A 25115-nucleotide genomic window follows, 5' to 3' on the forward strand; every position below is an offset into this window, starting at 1 on the left:
GGGTCCCTTCCAGCCCGAATGTCTATGAAGTCAGACCAATTATTCCACCATCCAGGTACAAAGTACGGGAGAAGTTAGATATATAAGAGAGGGAGTTCACCACAGTCAGCTTAGCAGGGGGCCACCTAAACTAGTCAACTGGAAATGATGCATAGAGGGGTAGGGTTTAAATCTAGCCCCTCAAAACTAATTTGGCATTTCCCTCCACAGGATTCATAAACCTTCTCTTGGAATTGGGTATGTTAACCAGATCCAACCTTTCTCAGGGGAAGCACAGCCAGGAGAAGGAATGAACCCCTGTTCTCTTGTTCCAATAGTCTAATAGTTACAGCACTTACCTGACGTTGGGAGACCTTTGCCTGATTTGAACTCAGATTTCCCTACACACTAAATTATAGGGTATTCTGGGGAGCTGAGGCTTCAGATTATCATTGAAACTGGCTTATGTGTATAGAGTACTTAAATAAACTTTGGACCACAAAGAGTGAGAACTTTTCTATGTGGCAAAATACAATGCCAAGAAGAGATACCTGATCTTGCTCAATTAGCCCAACTTTATAACCATATTAACATAGTGCTCTTCCTGGACAGGGGTTTAGAGGTAGCTCAGAAATCTCTACAGGCACTAACATATGTGCAGCCTCTCCACTTTAACTGATGGTACTTACAAAAAGCTCTATGAGTTAGAGCAAGCCCCTTGACCCAACAGATGTTTACTGTTGGGGCGGGGCAGGGTTGGGGAGAGGAGCAAGCTCCACTTTGGAGCTGATCCAGTGGAGGAGGTGCCTGCCTGCAGCCTCTCTCCCCTAACCCTGCCCTCCCCTCCCAGCTCTGATGCTGTCTGCAGGGAGGGAGCAGAATTGGGGCTGGGGGAGGGGGGAAGATGCAGGCTGGGGTTTGCTCAGCCTGAGCTGGATGGGGAGGGGGCTGTGGGGCACTAGGGGGTGGCAGGGCTCCAATCCACCCACTTCTCCTACAGCTCAGGCTGGGCAAACCCCAGCCCCCAGATCTCTCCCCCTCCCCCAGTGGACAGCGCTGCGGGGGAGGCTGGGTTGTATCAGCCTAGCACTGATTGCTTGTAGGAATTGGAGAAATTACCTAAGGTGCTCCACTTTGGAGCGTTTTCATCTGGTCCCTCATTAGATGAAAGTTAATTTGTCATGGGATCAGCACTTTTAAAGCATTCTCCAGACATGCACTTCTGGCACAGCACAGCAGTAGACCACTTTCAGGGGGCTGATCGTGCAACAAATGCCAGTTCCATCAATACCCTACATGACACTACACTGAACTTTGCAGACAGCCATGAGAATATCTCTGTTACGTGGAGGATCAGGTTCCAGTCCCTGCTACAATGAACTACCTTTTCCAGGGTACATCCTACACAAGTTTACACTTGCTTGGAGTACACCCCCTTGCTTGGATATCTTAATTAAAGGTACCCCAACTTTATGAATCTGTAGCAGACTTCAGCGTGGGATAAATGTCAGACAGTTCTATTCCATCAAGAATTAGGCAGGACATGTGGCAGAGATCATCAGCCTGTGGCCCACAGAGCCATCAGATTTAGCCCACAGAGCTGGGTGGCTTCATTGACATTCCAGCACAAGGAGAGGTTTCCCTATGCCTCAGCTTGGTAGCAGAGAGGCTGATGGGGAGATACAGCAGCAGGAAAAAGCACCAGTGTCAGCAACCAAGTCTTAGTGCCTGCTTGCCTCAGACCTCACCTGGGTCACTTTGGCCTGCTGTTTGAAAAACTCACCAAGTGCTGACTTAAGGGACTTTATCAGTGAAATATGGGTATCTACAGAGTTAGATAGCTAATGAATCTGGGTTCTGTGAATACCAGTCATGCCTGAATGTTGATTTACATGTCTAACTCCCCAGTATGGGCTTAGCCCAAGACGTAAACAGACAATTAATGGGTATTTTCAGAAATTATTTACTAGTCTTGAACAATTAAAATTACCTGTATTGAGTTCTTCCAATTCTAGCCAGTCTCACAAACAAGAGCAACTCTTTACAAATGTGCAGGTAGATAATACACCCTCTTAGGTATGTCTAGAACTAGTGGAAAGCAGCTAAGACCTGTCAGTGAGCCATCCATTCAGGCCAAGTCAACTCCATTTCCTTAATGAGCTCATTAAGGAAACTGAGACTAAAAGGCCCATCTCAAATCAGATGTAGGGGAGAGATAGGGTGGGTGACATGTTTTAAGAAAGAACAGATAAGTGAGTTAACTGTAAACATATTCTGTTAATTGTAGCAAGCTGTTGGTGAAATGACAAAAAGAGGGGCAGAGCCAAATGCTTATGTGGATGAGAAATTGAATCCTCACTTCTTCTATGCATGTTATCAGTACAAAGCTACTCTGTAGGTGCTACTGAACTCTTCTTGTACTTCTCCCTCAGAAAACCCCATTAGTACAATAGAAAAGAGCTCATGGGACTTAACAACAGATCAGGCTGAAACACAGTTACTGTTTGTGTGTCTCCCCTGTCCTGTAATAAATGAAAGCTAACTGCTATTGCTTAACATTTGTTTCTTTCTGGTATAAAGCTAACCCAGATTTTTTTATTTAATGTAGAATAGGATTTGACACATGAAACAACTATGCTGGATCAGCTGACGTATGCTCATAAGTGGTTATTTCCCCCCTCTCTTCTCAGTTTCCTTTAAAGGAATATAATTTTTGTCCATGAATGCTGCATGCCCCTGGAGGCAAGGGGGGGGGGTGGAGAGGGGGGAAGGGAGGAACAGCAAGCTCTGGCAGGCGATGGTGGTCCTGTCAGCAGCAGGAGCATGGTGGTGAAAAGCAGCTCCTGCAGGCTGCTGCAGCACTGTCAATGGTGAGGGGGTGGGGATGGTGAGCACCAACAAGCAGCTGGCAGCAACTCACACATACCACCAGCAGCGGTGGCAGTAGCAACGAGTGGCAATTGGGGGTTGCCTGCAGACACTGTCAGTGGGGATGGTGAAGGGAAGGGGGCTGGTGAGCGGCGACCGCCCACAGATCAGATGTAGGGGAGAGATATGGTGGGTGCCACCAGCAGTGTTGGTGCCCCTTTTTTGAAGGGGGTGCACCACCACACTCAGGGAGTGCATGTGCACCCGCATGCAACCCCTACACATCATTAATGCTTTTGTCTATTACCTCTATGGTTCTGCATGTTTGGAGATATATCAAACATATCCTGATTGTTGTTGCTAAACTACATACTTGTATGTCAAGATTTCTGAGGATAGTTCAAGGGCTGAATTCTGAAAATATATATTAGAGAAAAAGAAAATGAAAGAAGACAAACAGCTCTTAAATCCTGTTTGGTGTGTGCTCTCCCTTTCCCCCCTCCTTTTTGAGTTGAGTTGTCCCAGGCTTTGAATTGTTTAAAAGGGGAGGAGGATAAGGTGGCGATGCTTCACAGGAAAGCTACATTCTGGGAATTCAGAATGACTCTTATCTGGGAGATGACTTATTTCTGCAAGGTGCACGTTTTCCCACCAGGTATATCCTATGAGGAGTGTCAGCCTGTATCTGAAAACTTGTATGTGTATGTAGCCTCTTGGGTCTCTTCTATGTGAATAGTGTCCATTCAAGTACAGTTTATGCTGTTACAAAGTTTCTGCAAAGCCAATGGCAACAAAAAGTAGGTTTTGGTTAATGTTAACATCGCTTTTTTTGGTTAAGCAAACATGACCTCTGTAAGTAAAGGTGAGACCTCTTTAAAATCTTATCTCCCTTAATACTTCAAGTTAAAGGGGCCCTGGCATTTTCCACTTTGGAAGCTATCCTGGCCGACAAGTTCTCATTCATCTTGGCACGCTAGCAGAAAGATTTTATGGGAGATTTTGTAGAACTCCAAATAAATATCCCAGCAACAATTGCATTTGAACGGAATGGAGGAAATTGTGTCCCATTTCTATTTCCTGCCTTTCATCCTAAGGAGGATCATAGTGGCATGGTGTGGCAGTCCAGGGAATGATGTCAGAAGCAAGGTTGGATTGGTGGTATTGTTTATTGGGCCAGCTATACAGCTGGGAGAGATGCTAGACAGGTTTTGGGGCACAAAATATATTTCCTCATGCCTGGGATCAAAGCAGCTGCAGCCTGAGCTATAAAACCAGACTGGTCCAATTTCTAAGCCCCCAGGGGCCACACCAGCAGGGGCTGCATGCTATCTAGCCACACTGGGCAGGCTACAGGACCACTAGGCTGTATATTGCTTGGATGCTTCCTCCCACTGCTCTATGTGCCTGTGTGGGCACCCTCCACTATGGGATTCCTCCACCCTCCACTGTAGTACTACATTGGCATGATTTCCCACCACCCCTGCTGCAGCATCTACCCTCATGGGGTCCACCCACTCACCACTTCAGTGGACCTGCCCCCCACCACTGCTGCCTTTGTGGGAGTGTGATCTTCCCCTCCTCCCCTTCTATGCAATTTGAATTTATTCTCATCTCCCTGAGCTGCACTGCTCCATTCTCTGTGGTGAGGGCAGGAAGCAGAAGTTGGAGGAACGAGGAGCTTGGATACATTGGCTGCTGCTGTAGCTGGAGAGTGGCAGCTGAATGACAGCCTAGTGGCTACAATTTAATAGGCCTGTATGAAGTGGCTAGTATTTGCTTTGGATTCGGATTCGGATTTGGCCAGTTTGGGGGACAGTGATTGATTTAGTGATTCAAATCACTGTCTCAAATCGATTCGGCCAAATCTGAGATTCAGCTGCTGCCAAATCTCCGTATCTCTGAATCAGCCAGGCGCATCCCCACCAGCCCAGCAATGGCTGCCCCGCCTGCCCCAGCTCCTGGCGCTTCAAAAAAAAAGTCCCAGCTCACCGGGTGCTGCTGGGTGGAAGGGTGATCCCCACCCCCCCCGCTCCCTCCAGCCTCCCCATGGATGCCCCACCCCCCTGCACCTCTGTCCCTTTAAGAAAAAACAAGAAAAATCACTTGACTCACCATTCCTGCTGGCGGGGGGAGTGATCCTCAGTGCCCCCCGCTGCCCTGTGCCACATTGGGTCTCTTCACGAGCCTCCCGAAGCCCCAAGGCTGCTGCAGGAGTGGAGAGTCCTGGAACATTTTTCTGTTTTTTTTTCTTAAAGTGCTAGAGTCGTGGCAGTGGGGGGCAGCAGGCATCACCCCCTTGCCCAGCAGCACCCAATGAGCACCGGGGGCTTTTCTTTAAAGGGCTGGGAGATGGGGCAGGTGGGGCAAACATTGGGGATGGGGGAGTGGACGGATGTCAGGGGTCAGGTGGTGTTGCAGACTGGTGTTTCAGATCAGGCGAGGGTGAGGGCTGGCAGGGGTCCCACCATGGTCCCCTTCTCCAGTTCCCCCTCCCCCACCCCTACTTACCAGTTTGGAGTCCAGCTGCAGCCCCCTGCTGCAGCAACTGGGAACTGTCTGAATCATCAAAGTTCTCTGAATCTTTTCCGAAGATTTGGAGAGCTTTGAATTGGACCTTTTAATGGGTCCCCTGATTCGATTTGGATTCGGAGATTTGGCCACTGAATTGGGCTGAACCTCTTCCAAATCGAATCACCACCTGAAACTTTGTGCAGTCCTACAATTTAACCCCTTGCAGACTACATGTGGCCCATGGACTTCCAGTTGGACAGCCCTCCTATAAAACAATTACTGTTGTTTAACATCATCATTTAAGGAAAAATCATTATTTTACCTGGTGTTACTGAGGAGGGGCATTTTGTGTCCCAAACCTTGTCTAACATTTCTTTCATCTATATTATTGGCCCAATAAAAGATATTGCCAAACAAACCTAACCTCTTTCCTAAAATTACCATAAAAATCCTCCCCCACATACACTCAGTTATGTTCTTGGAAAAGCACCAATACAGTCCCAAACGACCACTATGGGATCCACTTTTTGAAATGCTTGAAACACCATTTAGCCTTTCCTGATGCTTCCATTTAGTCTAGGAACAGTGAGGCATACAGCTTCTTCATTTAAATAATTTATACAATCTTTACATTTTTATATATATTTTTTCAATAATGCAAAAAAATTATGGAAGCCCCATTTAGTTGCAGGTGTCCTGTTAATTGAGAGAGAGAGAGAGAGAGAACTTTGAGGAAATATGGTTACATCCCTCTTCCCTTCCCTCTCCTCCCCCCACCAAGGACTCTAGCAACTCTTTTATAATTAGCATAAAACCCATTAGCAGACATCCTGGCACTATTAGGGTCTGATACTTTAAGGCTTTTCTGAAGCTACTTAGTGACATACCCGGTTCTTAAAAACCATGAAAAAAACAGCAACAACCCTCTTACCCCACCCCACTCCAATCTTAAAGAACTACTATTGGACTAGTCTACTCATTGGACAATTATGCTGCAGTTCATAATACTGTCTTGTAAAATAACCTGGTTGTGCAATACAGACGTCATTGTAAGTGTGAAAAGCATGAGAATTGCTAGTAACTTTGTAACATATTGCTGCATAAATTACAAGTGTTTTTTAAAAGGGAAATACAATTCTTTACATCCAGCATTGTTAGAGTATAAGATTCACCATTGCATATCTGCTCCACTCATAATCAGATTGGTGTTGTAGAGCCATTGGAAGGTCAGAATTTATTTAGTTTCTAGGCTTATATTTCCACAGCACTGAAACTAAGGCGGGAGCCACAGCTGAATCAGAAGCCAGGACCCTGATAAGATCTGGCCTTGGAGACCCTGAAAAGGAGGCTGAAAGCTGTAAGAGCTCCCCAGGGTTTCCAGACTCTTAGCTCTGTAGTAGATTATGGGGCTAAGTACAGGCAGTTAAAGACCCTAAGACTGAATTGATTCAGTCTTTGCAGGTTAGTCTATGATGCAGAGATTAAACTGACTAACAAGTAAATAGACATTCACTTTTGATTCAGGAAATACAGCCACATGCCTGCAGTAGCTCAGGCCAGAAGTGGGGGTGGGGGGTGGTGGGGCATGGCTCTCTGGCATGTTGTCAGCATGGGCTGTGTGTTCACTTGGTTTTTGTGCTGCCCCTGAGGTCTCTGAAATTTGCAGTCCAGAATCACAGAGGCAGGACTCTGCAGGGTTGCTTATCACTCCCTCTTCCTGCTTCCAGGTGCCTGTGGGATTTGTAATCCACAGTCACAGCCAACAGTAAATTTAGCAGAGCAGAGCAGCTCTGTTCTTGGAGGAAGGGGGATTTCACCTTCCTCCCTGGCCTCAGACCCTAGCCAGGGTTCGCCTGGGGAGGTAGTCCCTACCTCCCCTCCCCCAACCCTTCTCTGCTGGAGCAGACAGCACAGCACGGGAATGCATAGCATGCTGGGATGCTGGGGGACTGTGATTTAACTTGAACCAGGAAGGGATCTGGGACAGAAGTTTCATAAATTGGTTTGACCCAAATCAGTTAAGTCTGATACTACATTCAACCAGGTTTATCTTAAACCATTTTCAGCAATTTTGAAACTGGTTTATACACACTGAACTTTTGTTCTGTCACAGGTTTAAATCAGTTTCTGATTACTTAAATTGGTTTATGTGTAACTTCTGTCCCTAGCCTGAGAGCTTCACCTCAAGCTAAAGTTCTTAGGGCATCTAGGCTCCCTCCTGCAGATCCAGGAGTTGAGCACTGGGTGGAGCTGGAATTGCTGAGGCTTCCAGATCCTGCAGCATTTGCTGGAAGCTTTGGGGTTGCCTAGGTCTGAGGTAGCCTGCAGAGCTGGGGTATCTTAGGGCTGCAATTCCTCAGAAGCTTGCAGGCAGGTTTCTCAGAAGTTCATCAAAATGTTCATCACTTCTGCAAAGATGTTCATCACTTCTGCAAAAATGCTTCAGCTACTAAGCCCTTGTTTAAAAAAAAATAAGGTTTTAGGTTTTACAATGATAAGGGTAACTTCTGCAGATGGGGACAGAGGGAAGATCAAACCCACAATGTACCCTCCAGATTCTGCAGACAGTCTGAAACAGGAGCTCTGAAAAGGGTGAGCTACCTTGTTCATAACAGTGGATTGTTAATTGTAACACAATGTCTTTATTGTAAATCAACTTTTAAGCTAATGCAACCAATTATTTGAGCACAAATATCCACTTAAACGGAATCCCAGTCTGCCTCTCCATCCACTTTAGTAGGTGATACGTGAAAACATTTTAAATATCACCAAAAAATCCACCACAGTACAAACCCAGTAAGTGTAAGGGAAGGGTGTAGAGCCTGTAAAAACCTATGGTAATCCCACAGATGGTTGCTGGAAGGAAGGAGATGTGTTTGATGTACCTACCTAAGGTTGCCCTGTGCTGCATCCACTTCCAGTCCCAGCTCCACAGGCTACTAGATTCATCATGGAGAGTTGCCAGAACGGTTTTAGACAACTGAAAACACTTTGTACTGCCAGCTCTGTAAGCATTATCTTGTGAGTGATTTAGCAGTGTTTTGTCCACTCCTTTGCAGTAGCATGTAATGTGCAGAGGATTCTGCCTCTCTCTTCCTCACCAGCAGCTCCCCTTTCCAGAATTTATGCAAATATAGAAATACATGTACAAGCAGAGGGGTCATGGACTATGCTGGGTGGGAATCTGGCTTTTGTACCATTCTGAGTTTTCTCTCCAGCCTGATTTCTGCATAGTAGATGAACTTTACTTTGTGTCTATATCAGGCCGAACAAGAGCCTGCAAATCATATGGATAATAAATCTCATAAGCATCTAGGACAAAAATTAGCTTTCTTAATATTAAAATGCTAGTTTCTTTATGCGTTTGTTGCTCATATCCAGAGATCCTTACATTTCTCAATACCCTCATGTATTAAGTAGTAAAATGTCAGACTGCAAGTGTGAGATATGTAGGAGGAGGTGCTAATAGATTAATGTAGGGTGTACCTTAGCTGGGTAGAATGAGAATACGACTTGTTTCTGTCCATGTGTAAACCTGCACTCCTCTCTTTGGAGCCATTGGAGTTGTTAGATCTATTTCCCTAGTGAGACCAAAGGAAAATGCATACCTTTCCTTTTGTAGACTAGAGTTACCAATCCATGCTCCAAAAATGTTCTAAGAAACTGCCAATTTTCCTTTATTGGCCATATATTTTTGTTGACAATTTCTTTTGTAAAATATTTGTTAATAATTATATATTTGAGCAGATTTACCACTCTGTTCTTGCCATTTTCCATTAGACTACTTTGATGATAATCAGCTTTTAAAAAAGAAACCAAGTAGCAACTAAAATATTCTAAGACTTGCTCTCTTAAGGAATACTGTCAACACAAATTAGCTAGTTTTAAATGACATATTTAGACTCCCTGTCTTATAAGCAGCCTGTTTGTTCTTAATTTTGCTTCAGAATGCAATGGGGGTGAGGGCAGCTTTTATGTAGCAAATGTACCAGGCTGGCAATCAAAGACCTTTATAAATAGTAGCCCAAGAACAAATATATGGATACATATGGATGTGGAGAACTGCCCATGTGAGTACTCCATGGATCTTGATTCATTCCTCAGAAATCAGTGAGGTAATATGTGCATACATTATGGCACAGTTCTTAATTACATGTTCAAGTTTTATTTTTTTGGTCATAACCTCACCTTCAAAATCTGTGGTTGGGTGTTATAAAAACTTCAAAACAAATAGTTTCAAAAACTGGGGCAAAGCACTTGAGTTTTTTAACAGTGAACCTCCATACAGGCTTAATTGTGCTGTAATTGATGAAAACAATGTCAATTCTTTTTTTGTTTATTTGTGTTAAAACCCTTGCTTTAATTATGATTTTTTATTAGGGTTTTCCCCTTTTGTGAAAGTCTTACTCTTCCTATAATAGGATGGGTCTTCATTCAGTGTTTAGATGCATGAAATGACACAAAACAACCTGTAATCTGATGGCTCATATCAGTATAGAACCAAATTTCAATACCAGGATAAGTTGGCTTTTGAAGTTATTGCTATCAGAAATACATTCAAAATAGCCCAACTAGGACCCCAGATAGTGCCCCAGACACAGCACTGTACTACACCCTCCCTGAGTTATGTGTAACCACAGCAAGGTTAGGCATAATACCAATATATCTTTACTGGAATTGGTACTTTATCTTTATTGGTACTGGAATATCAGTACCAATATATCTTTACTGGAATTGTTTGTGTTTTTTTTTTTACATATTGTAGCTATTTTAAAAAACAAAAACAAAAAATAAAAAAATTTAAAACTAAAAATAAAGACTGAAAATGGGACTTTCTGATTACAAAACAGCTTCAAAGACTTCAAAGTATAAAACTAAGGAATCCCCAAAGTGTTAGAATATTACAGGTAAGATCAGCTTCCTGACTATGGTACCTGGCAACACAGTTTGGGGAGGAGGTGAGCAGCTGACAGTGGCAAAAAAAAATGCTAGGAACTATTTAGAAAAAGTAGATGTGTATAGGTCCATGGGGCCCGATATGATGCACCCAAGGGTGCTGAGGGAGCTGACTGATGTGATTGCATAGTTGCTGGCCATTATCTTTGAAAATTTGTGATCAGGTGTGGTCCTAGACACCTGGAAAAGGGCAAATATAGTGTCCATCTTTAAGAAAGGGAAGAACGAGGATTCAGGGAACTATAGACCAGTCATCCTCAAGCACGTCCTCAAGGAATCCATTTCTAAGAACTTGGAGGAGAAGGTGAGCAGGAAAAATCAGCATGGATTCATCAAGGGCAGGCCATGCCTGACCAATCTGAATATCTTCTATGATGGAATGACTGGCTCTGTGAATGTGGGGATGGTAGTGGATGTGGCATACCTTGACTTTAGCAAGGCTTTTGATATGATCTCTCACAACAATCTTGCAAGCAGGCTAAGGAAGTACGGGTTGGATGAATGGACTGTAAAGTGCATAAAAGCTTGTCTGGATTGTCAGGCTCAAAGTGTAGTAATCAATGACTTGATGTCTAGCTGGCAGTCAGTATCAAGTGGAGTGCCCCAAGGTTCTGTTCTGGGTCCAGTTATGTTCAATATCTTCATCAACAATATAGAAGATGGGATGGAGTGCACTGTCAGTAAGTCTGTGGATGACACCAAACTGGGTCAAGTAGTAAATACGCTGGAGGGGAGGGGAGGATTCAAAGAGACCTAGAAAAATTGGAGGATTGGACCAAAAGAAATCTCAGGAAGTTCACCAAGGAAAAGGGTGAAGTTCTGTATTTAGGACAGAACAATCCCATGCACTGGTACAGGCTGGGGGCTGACTGGCTAAGGAGCAGCTCAAAAGAAAAAGACCTGGGAGTTACAGTAGACAATAAACTGAATAAGAGCCAGTGGTGTGCCCTTGTTGCAAAGAAGGCTAACGGCATTAGTAGGGGTGTTGTCAGCAAATCAAAAGAAGTGATTATTCCCCTCTATTTGTACTAGTGAGGCCACATCTGGAGTACTATATCCAGTTTTGGGGCCCCCACTATAGAGAAGATGTGGAAAAATTGGAGCATCCAACAGAGGGCAACAAAAATGGTTATGGGACTGGGGAATACGTCTTCTGAGGAGAGGCTGAGGGAACTGGGCTAAATTATTTAGTCTGGAGAAGAGAAGAATGAGAGGGGATTTAATAGCAGTCTTCAACTACCTGAAGGGTGGTTGCAAGGGGATGGACCAAGGGCAGGCAATTATTTCAAGTGGCAGGCCGCTTACCAAGTTCTGACAAGCTATTGAAGGCCACATAGGTAGCCCTGCTCCTTGACAGTTTCCCTGACCCTGGTCACTATATTGGGACCAGGTGCTCTGTGCCCCAACCCCTGACCTTTACCACCGGAAGTTCCTCCCCTTGCCCCAAAGCACTTCTTTTGGGAGGAAGGGTGCTACAGTCTTCAAACCAGAAAAAAAACCCAAATCATATACCAAAAAAAAAGATCTACTATAACATATTTTCATTTTATTTAAAAATACTTTTGTACTGATTCATGTGTTTGTGAAGTGTATCTAGAGGTGATTGCATAATAGCTCAAAATACAGTTCCCCCTGCTGTTCCCCCTGCTGCTCCCTATGCTGCCGCTGCTTTCAGCAGCCCCCCTGTCAACCCCCGCTACCCTCTGTTCCCCCCTCCCTGCTTCCTGCTCTGACTCCAGGCTAGCCTGGCCAGCACCATGCAGCTCCCAGCTGCTGGGTTGATCACAGCTGTTTTCCCCTCTCCCTCCATCTGATCTTATCTTACTTTCCACATAGAGGGAGGGAGAGGGAAGCAGGGAACAGACACAGGGTCGCAAGGCCAGAAGCCACAGAGGCTTTTTGTTGGGGGCTGGGCTGCGAGGGTAGGTGGTGAGGAGGGCTGGGGGTGGGGAGGGGTAGGTCTTGCTGTTCAGCCACGGGGTCCTGCCACCGGCTTCCCCTGGGTCCTGCTGCCACTGACTGCCTTCCATCTTTGACAGGCAGCCAGGGGAAGATCAAATTTAATTTTCTAAATTTTTTAGGAGCCCCATAGGCCAGATAAAATGGTCTGGTGGGCTGGATCTGGCCTGTGGGCCAGATTTTGCCTGACCTTGAACTAGACTGTTCTCAGTGGTAGCAGATGACAGAACAAGAAGCAATAGTCTCAAGTTGCAGCAAGGGAAGTTGAGGTTAGATATTAGGAAAAACTTTTTCACTAGGGGGGTAGTAAAGCAGTGGAACCAGAGAGGATGTGGAATCTTCATCCTTAGAGGTTTTTTAAACCCAGGTGGACAAAGCCTTGTCTGGGATGAAATAATTGAGGATGGTTCTGTTTTGAGCAGAGTGTTGGACTAGATGACCTCCTGAGATCCCTCCCAATTCTAATTTTCTATGATTCTACAATTATTTGGAAATTCTTGGTCAATGCTTGAGATCCCTCAAATATATCTGAAGTATAATAATATTTACATTTAAAAATGTTTAACTCTCATTGTAATCAATGGGAGTTATCTACCTAAATATCCTTGATATAATGTTGTATTGTTTGACATGCTTAATATTTTTTGTTCCCCAACATTCTGCAACTAACCATTCCAACCACTGTATATCAAAATTTAATAAAAATATGCCATTTCAAACATATTCATAGATTGTAAGGGGCTGGAAGAGACCTTGCAAGATCATCAGGTCTAGCCCCACCTTCTCTAGGCAGCCCAGAGCTGACTGGGGACTGCCTGAAATGGGACAGTCCCCAACCACCTCCAGTATCCACATGCAGACTTCCCCTCACATCTCAGGGCTGGCCAGGAACTATCCCAGTCAGGGGCAAGCTCCAGGCTGGGTGGGGAACTCTCCTTGTGCAGATAGCTCCCATCCTCTGCTCCACGACCAGAGGGTTGGGGCGGGGGCTGTGAAGCTTATTCCCAGTCCCCTCCCTATGATCACAGGGAGGCTGGGGAGATTGTTCCTAGCCCCAGCTCTGTGATTGAAGAGCAAGGGCTGAGAATAGGCTGGGAGCTTGTTCTCAGCCCCTGCCCTGCAATTGTGGAACTAAGGCTGGGAAAAGGCTCCCAGCTGCCACCTCATGAGTGGGAAGTGGTGGCTGGGAGCTCCCTGCTGTTGGGGGTTGGGGACCTTGTCCCTACCCAGGATCCAGTGGCAGAGACCACAATGGAAGCAGGCAGCTCCCAGGGGCAGGGGGCAATCTTCCGCTGCCTGATGACCAGCTGATCGGGAGCAAGTTTGCTCCTAGTTGGCCATCTACACGTGCCATGTGGTGGAGTAAGTAATCAAAAGTAAATTTGCTACTTGTATTTATAGGTAGCAAATTTACTTGCAATTAGAGCAAATTACTGTGCAGTAAGCATCTGCATGTGTAGATGGTGATGCTTACTGCGCAGTAATTTGCACTAATTTGGAGTAAAGCATCTTGTGTCCCCGTGCCCAATTTGTCAGAAGCAAAATAAAGCCCACATCTGCATCTCCCACTTTTCTCTCTACAACAAAATATGCATGGTAGTATAGTGGTGATATTAGAGTCAAGGAATCCAAGTTTCAATTCTCCTCAAAATTTTGAGTTGAAACATTCTCTAGTTTGACCTCAGGATAAAGAGAAACTACATTTTTTTGGCATACATGAGAGAGAAAAATGCGAAGAACTGCACCGAAAAGCAGAACATTCAAGGTCAGTATGGTTAATAGAATTGTGAAGGAAAGTTGCTGTATACGCTTGCTGGGAACATTAACTTTATACTATTAAAAAGGATATTGCCTGTCATGGAGGTTTTTTTCTATAGCAGAGCACATTATGTCCTAGAAATCCCTCTAAACTTGCAGCAAGTGAATGAAAGGGAAACTGTTCCCAGAAAAGACAATGTAGCTCAATCAGGCTCAAAGAAGCCTGACCCACAGACCACCCCAGAGGCACTTCCATAATCGTCAACCAATAGACACAGCCAAGGAACCAGTCTATGCCAAATTCCCTAATAATCATTCTATTGTTTGACTTCCACTTGGAATCAGTGGCTTCTAACCATCTCCTACATATGATTGTAGAAGCAGACTCTCATTTGGCTGCTGAAGGAATGTGAATAAAGAGAGAACACTGCAGCTTTGATCCCCACTGGTAATTCACCTATTTTTACACTGTCTACTTATTATCCAGCTTGAACACAATTATACATCAGTAAAACATCACTACATGATTAGTGGTGATTAGATACTGCCAGGTATACAGCATAATTTACAAGAGACTGGTCCTCTTTTGGTGTAATAATTTTCATACATGCTAGTGTAAACATGGACATTTTAAATAAAAAAATACACAAAACATGACCTGAAAATAGAGAGGGCAGTGGAAGTAAAATAATTAATAATTTGCTTTTTATGTCTCAGTGCTGGAAGGATCCTTTGTCTGCATTACTGTGGAAAAGTTATCTATTGCTGGCCATGGGATTAACTGAATCAGTGAGAAATTCTTTGTCATAAAAATTTTTTTTAACACAAATTTGTATCTTTTCTTAAAAATAAAACATTCTCAGTTGGTTGAATTTTAACAATATATTATTTTCATAAGGCAGACAAAACCTGCTGCTACTGCTTGTCTCTGGGGAATGCCTGTGCCACATGTGCTCCATTGCGTGACCTGTTACCCCAGGTGGGGCAGGGGAGGTTGGGGCCAGCAACTGTGCTGGCCCCAGCAGCCTTATCTGAGGTCCTGGGGCCTCGGGCAGCTGCAACTAAGGTCTCATGTATCGGCAACACCACACTTCAAAATGGTTGTGACAGTACTTTATCTCAAGAGCATTCAACGAACTTTAGTTAAAGCACCCCCACTGCCCTTTTGAAGCATAAGGACATTGATACACAAGACAGTCCAGGTGCTTTAATGAGATAAGCTGTTGGAACTGATCTAATTAAAGCACTCCACTTCCCCCCCACCCCCTGCAACTCCCGGAGCATGTATAAAAACATCCTCAGACCCCAGCCTACACTGGTGCATGGGATTGTTCTGTCCTAAGTGCAGGACTTTGCACTTGTCTTTATTGAACTTCCTGAGAGCTTCCTTTTGGTCCAATCTTCCAATTTGTCTAGGTCTCCAAATCCTAGCCCTTCCCTCCAGTCCATCTTCCACTCCACTCAGTTTGATGTCATCCGCAGACTTGCTGAGGGTGCTCTCCATCCCATTGTCCAGATTATTGATAAATATATTGCCTATAATTGTCCTTCAGGTGTCTAAAGAATGTTATCAAATGCCCCCTCAGTATTCTCTTCTCCAGACTAAATAACCCTAAGATCCTGCCCATCAGTTCCCTGAGTGAGTCAAAGTCTACTTTTCTGGAGTCCGGGGTCCTCACTGCACTGCTCTCCTTCCTTCCTTTCCTCAGGATCCTGAACTTGATTATCTCATGGTCACTGCTGCCCAAGTTACCACCCACTACTATATTCCCCACCAATTCTTCCTTGTTTGTGTGTAGCAGACCAAGAAAACCATGACCCTTAGTTGGTCTCTCCACTTGCACCAGGAAGTTGTCCCCAACACTCTCCACAAACTTCCTGGATCACCTGCACACTGCTGTATTGCCCTCCCAGGAGTTGTTAGGGTGACAGAAGTTCCGCATGAGAACCAGGGCTAGTGATCTGCTGGCTGTTTCAAGAAAGCTTTATTCAACTCATCCTCATGGTCTGGTGGTCTATAGCTGACACCCATCATGCATGACATCACCCTTGTTGCTTTCCCCTCAACCTGAACTGAGAGACTCTCAACAGGCCTATCTCCAGTTTCATGCTGTACCTCTGAGCAATCATACTGCTCCTAAAGAACAACTCCTCTTCTCCCTTGCGTGTCCTTCCTAAACAGTTTTTACCCATGTGTGACAGTATTCCAATTATGCGAGCTATCCCACCAAGTCTGTTATTCCAATCACATCACATTTGTATGACTGCAAGGACTTCCAATTCTTCCTGCTTGTTTCCCAGGCTCTGTGCATTCGGGTACAGACATCTGGGGTAACTAGCTTGCCTTTCTTTCTCAAAAAATAATGAGATGGCCTCGCCTGTAGCTGCCTCCTGCTTGTGCTTCCTCCTGGTCACCTGCTTCCCCACTTTTAATGATCTTGTTGGGTATATTTTTCAGTTAGTCTTGCTGAGTCATCTATGAGTAGGGTGACCATACATCTGGGTTTGGCTAGGACGGTCCTGGATTTCATAAGCTGGTCCTGACCAGTGGTAAAAATTAAAAGAGAAGTCCTGAAATTGCAGTGGCACAGGCTGCAGTCTGGTGGGGAAGTGGAGTGGTATGGTATGCCAGGCAGCCTCTGCCTCCCCACCAGACTGCACCCTGCCTCCCTGCCTCCTGCCTCTGCCTCTGCCTGCAGCAGCACTGCTGACTTGGGGTCGGGGGAGGGGCAGTGTTTTTAAGGATTGCCTTAGAAATAATATGGTCACCCTATCTATGAGAATCAAAATTGAAGTGGTGAAAACTAAGAAGTATCTTTTAAAATAAGAGCTAAAAACAGATAGGTGATCTCTTGAATATTCTTCTTTGTGTTAATTAATAAAAGTATGGAACACTTGTACCTTGTTTGCCTAAAATACTTTTTCTGGTCTCCTAGGAGATTAGGAATGTCAGAATGTTAATTCTGCTAAAAATGAGATGTTCTGCAGCTCAGAAGAAAAATGTGTTGCTGTGACTGAGCCATCCTAGTCAGTTAGTGAAAGAAACCTTGTCCTTGAAACAAAAGAATTTGGTTCCAGAGCCCCTGCTGAATGATCAACCCCAGCATAGAAATAGGAAGATTCATTAAACAATTGTGTGTTCATGAAGTTTATGTTTTGTTGTCATCTAATTTTAACAGAGTAGATTCTATCAAAAATACTGAGTCATGAAAATGATATGAAAGAAAATATTTAATTGAAAGAAATTAATCATAGGCCATTTTAAGCCTTTGGCTGACTGACATCTGAAAAAATGTGCTCTGGTTTAGTTTAATTAATAAAGTATTCTTTCTAAGCCTCTCCATGGCTAGCGTGGAGCTAAATGTAAGTTGTGTGTATTGGTTTTAATCTTCTTTTGTCATCTAGGAATTTGGTCGGGGAAATTCCAAAGCCACTTTTTTCTTAAGCCTACCTGTTATTTCACACACCGTTTCCCTTACCTTCGAAACTGAAGAGAATCCTCGAGCAATTGCAACCCTTACTGGAAGGAGATCCAATTCTCAAAGAGATTTTCCTAAAACCACCCATCCTAGCCTTCAAACAAGCACTGAACCTTGCTAACCTCATCACCAAAAGCAAATTTCCTACGGCCCAAAACACACCAAATGGATCCAGACCACGCTATGACAAGAAATGCAAAATTTGCCAACATGGCTAGGGACAGACATTACACATAAACAGGTTTAAGTGATCAGAAACTGGTTTAAGCCTGACAGATGTTCAGTGCACATAAACCTGTTTGAAAATGGCTGAAACTGGTTTGAGATAAACCTGGTTGAATGCAGTATCAGACTTAACTGATTTGGCTCAAACCTGTTTATGCAATGTCTGTTCCAGACTCCTGCTGGTTTAAGTTAAATCAGAGTCCCCCCAGCATCCCAGCATGCTCTCTGAGCTGGGCAGGGCTCTCTGCTCCACAGCAGAGCAGAGTCCTCCCCTCTGCTCCCTGGCTGGAGCTCAGCACAGACTTGCAGGCACAGCAGGGTCTGCTGGCTTCCCTATGCCCCTCCTCCCCTCCCCCCTCACTGCTTAAGCAGAGATCCATTCCTCCTCTCTGCCATAGCAGGCACCATAGCCAGCATGTGGTATGCTAGCTAATGCCAAGAGGTGCCTGTGTCTATCTCTCTCTCCAATTTCACTGAGAGAGGCAAAGAGAACAGTGACCATTTAGGGCTTTTGGAGCCAATCAACAGGTAAGCTGTTTAAGAAGCTTGAAGAAATGTAGAGAGGGGCTATTGTTTTGCTAATTGGGTAATAAAGACTGCTATCAGCCCCCCAGATGGCTTGCTTGCCTGTCAGTTAGCTGCAGACAGTATGACAAAGCAGGGAGGGAGATTGAAAACCTCCATATCATCAACAGATACATGCACTGCATAAACACCCTTGCCTCAGAGTGCTAGCCTGGGGCTGGCAACATTCCCACCCCTTGAGCAGCCAGTGAGGAAAAGTCTGGGACTGTGCAGGCAAACCTCCCTAATGAGAGAGACTTGCCAGGGCCTGGCCATGCCCCCCTCAGCTCAGCTCCCTGCAGAAGGGAAGGGAGGGCTGCTCTAGCACGACCCCCAGCTTCTAGCCTGAGCCACTGCAGGCATATGCCTGAATTTCCTCAGTTCAAAGAGAATGTCTGTCTGGTTTCAAACCAGTTCAGCCTAGCCAGGTTAGACTAACTTGCAAAGATTGAATCAATCCAGGCTCAGGCTTTTTGAATGTTTGTCTCTAGCCCATATCTCCACCACTCCCACAATTACTACACCCCAAAACAGAACCATCAGCATTCCTGGATCTTACAGCTGCACCTCCAGAGATGTAATAGATCTCATCCAATGCACTAGATGCCCTGATGGAGAGACCAAAAAACAACTGTGCACCAGAATGAATGCACACCAGAAATTTATTACAGACAAGAATACCCAGTTACTGGTGGGGGCACATTTCTCACAAGAAAACCACTCTCTCTCCAATCTCTTAGTTCTAATGCTCAAAGGGAATTTACAAAACACTTTTCACAGACAAGCCTATGAACTTCACTTCATCAACCTCCTGGATACAAAAAATCAAGGACTAAATATAGACATTGGATTTATGACATATTATAACCTGCCTGCCATCTAACTCGCCAGGTACCTCTTCACTGTTTACCTGCTACATTCATTCCCCTTCCCCTCCCCCAGCCTGTCTCTCACCCACTGACTGGCTTCCTTGCATGCAGACCAGCCTCTAGTTTGTTTACTATTCAATCCAGGAAGAGCATGTACTATTTAATCCAGGAAGAGCATGTACCAACTGCAGATACTTCCTCAGCATGACGAAGCATTTTTAAATCCAAGAGCTTGCTCAGAAAAAAACATTTTCAATTATTTAGTTGGTCTAATACAAGATATCAAATTTACCCAAAGAACCTTGGCTGTATAATGGTGGTTATTTATTGCATTTACTGTAGATGAAATTATATCCTAAAAGCTATCCTCTTATTGGATACAAGATGAGACAGTGAAAGTGGTCACATGCTCCCATGTTACTAGTTTTCCATGGATCCTGTGAAAGACTTTGCAAAATCAGGATCTGTCCTAAAGAAGTAGGAGAGACGTCGGCATTCTCAGAGAGGGAAAAGGAGAACTGGATGGGCTACTTTACCCCTTCAGCAGCTTCTGTTTGAACTAGGACTAAGCAGAGATAATTTCAGACTGCTTTACTGTATTCATGGACTACTTCTGTGTCAGGAAATTGTCATTTATGGTTCTGGAGAAGGAAACCACAGGCATTGGAAGTGTTGGCAGTACAGTCACATCAGAACTACATGGGCAGATAGGCCATAGATTATGCACCCAGTGGAGAGGCACAAGGTCTTCATATGCTTCCCCTTTTGTCTTGTAGATCTGCTGGGCTATGGAGCCAGAATCTATTGTTATAGGGAACATGAGAGAAGAAAGAGAAAAATTTCCCATCTCTCCCTGGAAATAATTGGGCAGAATGTTACAAGAAGACTGTGTGGCAAAGGGGTAAAAGAGCAGCCAGGTACCTGGGGCAGCAGGACACATGAGAATAGTGGCAACTTCTGGCTGCCAATGTGCTGCCAGTGTGATTGTGTAGTTGTAGTGGCAGTTGATATTTTTCCAGATCCTCCATCCCCCAGTTGGCACCTGGGGCAGCTGCTCTTGTCACCCTGCCCTAGTTATGCTACTGCTGTGTGGTGCTCTGCTTTCCCTAGGGCCACGTCTACGGGAGGAGATGCGCAGAGGCCTATATTAGGAAGCAACATCAGTTGTATAAACAGAAAGTAAACAGCAACTTCAAGGATTTTTATAATAATTGTCTACTTAACTAAATCACAGATAAAAGCAGTGTAGCCACTTTCTATTTATGCATTCTTTTGAACTACAGCTTTCATCTGCCTCCAAAATGTGTCAGGACATGTTTGATTCTCATAAAAAAAAAAGTTGTTTAACATTCATCTGTTTGTTATGTTTTGGCAGTGATGCTTAATCTAAATAATAATAACAACAATAATAAACATGTGGTGGCATTACTGTTTGATATCAAGTTAATTATGGGACTGTTACTTAAAACTAGCTACATTTATGCATTAGAATTGTTCTTATTTTACTAATTTCTCAGTCCTATGTGTTAGATAGAAGTAATTCTCTTTTCTGTTTATTTTTAATGCAAAAGTTATTTAAACCAGACTATATAACAACTGCCTGTAATTAAACTGAGACAACAGCATCCTGTTTAATTATTTTGGCAAGAAAAAACAGATTTTTGTTTTACTATATCATGGAAGCATGAGGAAGTGACAAAAATCATTTGTTTCTAGATACATTTGTTACCATATAAACAAGATTTATGCATTTCAAAATAAATTACTATTCAGTGTAGTAGTAAAGGAACTTCCACCTCTATGACTTCAATCTGCACTAAATCTTAAGTACCAAGAAAAATGATGTGATAGTCTTATAGCTCAGCCTCCAGGTCTTCTCCCACCTTTGCCAGCATTCCTTTGTCTGAAATATATGACTTTCTCTGGTAAAGCTTTCCGATGCCAGTCCACCAAATCCTCTCTTGCATAAGTTGTTGCATCAATATAAATGAGATTATTTGACATAAAAAATAGTATTCCCTTGAAAAGAGGTGTAGTGAAGGTCCTTATCTGGAAGGGACCTGTGACAACATTAATGACTAGCTAAAAAATGGAAGGTTTGTGTTTCTAGCACAAAATTTCTTAATGTTATAATTGTTTAAGTACAAACAAACTGTGTATACAAAATAATTAGGTTAGAATAAGAAAATTAGAGTCAAGGGTGATAATTCTGACATCTAACCATATTTGTGTGTGATAACTTGCATACTAGCATGAATTATATTAATTTAATCTAGGCCATTTTGTGATTAATAATGTGATTATGAGGAAAGAATAAAAAGAAGAGTTAAAAGAAGCAACAGCTGTAACTATGTTTGCCATTTACAGGACACAACTGAAAAAAATTCCTTTCCTGTCTTAAGGACACAAGAAAATTCAATATTCAGACATCCATTTTTGTCAGATTCACATTAAAAGCCTCAGATTCACAGATCTGCTACAGCCCCAGCAAAGATAGCTTCTCAGAACAAAACTTTTATTTCTATATGTAGAAGTGCTGTACAGATGTATTACTTAGAGTGATGAGTGAATTGAAAGTCAAATGGATGCCCCTCAGCTGCCTGATGGCTTGTAAACCAATCTAGAAAGCTATTAAAAAGCAAAACACCAAATGGAAGGAAAAGGATTTGCTTTAGATTTTGGATCTGATTCAGTGAAAATGCTTTCCATCCCTTCCTTTCTGTGTGGGAAAAGAAAGTTAATCCCTGTGCATAGAAAAGCATATTTCTTTTCTGTCTGTTGGCAAGACTGGTATCATACCAACAATACCTAGCATTGCTATTACCAATTTTATACACATTTCTTAAATATACAAACTGAAAAGTTTCTGTAATACTTTTAACTACTTCATAAAGTGATCAGCATGAAGCTGTATAAGTAAACAGAAAGTTGAAAACTAATGAATAAATTACCTAACAGGATTATGCAAGTAGTTGCTAGTAAATACTGGCCATTAATTTTATTAAGTAGAGTAGATTTTATCAGCACAGAATAGCCAAGTGTCTCTGTAATAATACAAATCCAAGGAATGACATTCTGGAAATGAATACTTCATAAAACCTTTCAGGACATTATCTAACTTTCCCAGTGCTTTCTTGAAGGCATGCATTAGCCCTTTCCTGAGGACCAGAAATCCTAAATTTTATTTTTCCTTCCTTGTCTGAAAAGTTACTTGCCTATCACTTCTTCCCGAGCATTGTCATAATTCATCCCTACCATACTTCATTTGCTGCCCTACTGAAATGTTTTGAAAAGCCATCACTTTGAATACCATAACAAAACTAAAACTCCCCATAGAAGACTTTAACTTAAAATCATTAAAGAGAAGACAATTGCAGCATATTGGAGTTGAGTTAAAATCCAATGCTTAAAGGTGTTTCAGCGGAAAACTCTTCTGACATAGGTTCCTCACATTGCCTTGACTATTATTTCACAGGCAGTTATTTTCCAACATTGTAAATTAAAATAGGTACACATTTGTCTAATCCACAGATGCATCATATTGTATTCTAGCCACCCGGCTAGAGGAAGTGCTTGATTTTGACAGCCTCAACATCATTGAAGCTTTTGGGGCAGAAATCTTAGCTGCACATCCTCCTGAAAAAAGCTGGCAGTAGATAGGAAGATGGGTCGATGCTCTAAACTGAGACCTGAGCACTGCTGGAGTTCTGGGGTGTTATTCTTGAAAGTTTACACTTCAAACTGCTCCTGCCCTCTCGGGCTGCTGTTCAGGAAGGTCTACTTCATTACAAGTAAATTACAATAAGATACAAAACGCTCTGGGTGTATTATGTCATTTTTTTTCTCTCCACTTATGAAGTCCAGATTCTCCTGTTTTCTCAGAGTAGTATCTCTGCTGAAACCCTTATGTCTTCCCTTTATACAGGGAGGGATGTACAGGTGCATGAAAGGCAGAGGGCCTCCTCTGAATGTAACCTCCAGTCCCTAACAGCTGGATGGCTGTTGACACAGCTGAGCTTCAGCTAGCTCCCTCCAAGGGAAAGTGAGCAAGGGAGAGAGTGAGGTTAAAGCACAAAGCAGAAATTAATGCTGATCTAGCAATGGTAGATTCTCAGGGAATTTGGCATTGTCACTGGAGAGCGAAGCCAAATGCATCACTGTTCCCCAGAACCTTTTCTCTCACCCTTGCATCAGAAAGTTCAAAAGCCCCACTCATACTATTTACACAGAGGACCAGGTGCAGTTTTGAGAGATCTCCTCTCCTTCATTGACCTGATCCTCAGTCTGTTAAAGTCAAGAGAAAATCTCCCATTGATTTAAGTAAGCTAAGTGCACCACTGGGGTTAAACATCCAATCGCCTAGAAATATATTTAAAATGACAAGTCATTTGTTAGTTTTGCTTGCTTCTGTTTAACAATCCTGGAAGGGATTTAGAAATAAAGTACCAGTGGAAACTTTCAAAAACTAATTATAAATTCCTTTCCAAAATTGTATGGGCGTATTTTTCCAGAAACAAATTTTTTATCCATAATGCTCCCATGGTTCAATTAATATTCACTATAGTAATGTTCATGTTGTATAAAAAAATAAATCACAGAAGATATATATAATGCTATGGGCCAATTATGGTTGAAATTATCTTTCCCCCACTTCAAATGACTTGTGATGAACAGAGATCTGTGTTTTCCGTTTCCCATGAGGAAATGGAGAAAAATGTGTATTTTCCCCCTTTACCTGAGAAAAATGCAGATTTCTCATTTTAATGGAGAAACACATGGATTTTGCAGTTTTGCAAAGAGCTCCCTGCAGGCTGGCAGAGTTTCAGCCTGCAAGGGGCTGGGGAGAGTGGAAGAAGGGCAGTCAGGCAGGGGGCACCATGTGCATGTATATGAAGAGGAGCTCCTGTGGGTAAGTTTGGCATTGGCAGGGCCAGGGGACTTTGAGTGGGGAGTGTGCAGCACCAGCAGGGCTGGGGCTCCGTAGCTTGGGAGTGAAAAGCCTACACCTAGGTTCTGTGAGCTAAGCGGGTAGGGGAAGGTCTGATTTTCCATGATATAAAACCAGAAATCAAATACCAACATTTATAAGTATTTAGAATTTATTTTATTATAGAGATTGAGGCACTGGTAGGTTTTCAAATTGCTTTAAAATTGTAAATATATCAATAAAACATTGTATTCAATTGATACTTATATATATAGTGGCTTTATTTTAATTACCAATTTGGGGGGTTAAATCAGCAAATTTGTGATTTTTTATCAGAGAATTCATGATTTACAATTCCGTCAGGGAAAACCAGGATCCTGATGCTGAGTAGAAATTACTTATCCTCATTGCAACCCTAAGTTTGAGAGTTAAGTAGGCCTTATATACCTTCATCTTGATCAGTTTGTTCTTACTCTTTGTCCAAAAATCTGGAGTAATTAATAGAGTATATACTTAAGTAGTGTAGAAAAAGCAAAGGTAATTTCTGGGATTTTTTAATAGTATCTTCAAGAAATGAAATTTGCTAGCACAAATTAAACTAGCTAGCCTGAGAATTTAGGGTAAGGAACACAACGCACTGTGCAAAATAATGATGGCTTTTTATATGGATTTTTTAAGAGTATTAAAGACATTAGAGCTGTTAGTAATGTCCAGAATCAGCCATCATATGCAATTAGGACTTGATTTTTTAAAAACTCATAATTTACCTTGTTGGCTAACAAAAGAGATGGGTAGTCTAGATATAGTTTCAACCACCTGCAAAAATTATGCCTGTTTCTTGTCAGTGGGTGTGTCTATACATGCATTAGATCTGGGAGCAGTTTTCTCATGAGTAAACTACTCATGAGTAAATGCTCCTGGGCAGGAAAGTGGGAGCAGATTTGCTGCTAATAGCAGCAAAAAGCTCCTGCTTCCTGGGACCCTGGAATGGGCCCCTACCACCACGGGGGGGGGGGGGGG

Source organism: Gavialis gangeticus, unplaced genomic scaffold (assembly GCF_001723915.1).
Source record: "Gavialis gangeticus isolate Ggan-Ray unplaced genomic scaffold, GavGan_comp1, whole genome shotgun sequence".
Classification (NCBI taxonomy): domain Eukaryota; kingdom Metazoa; phylum Chordata; order Crocodylia; family Gavialidae; genus Gavialis; species Gavialis gangeticus.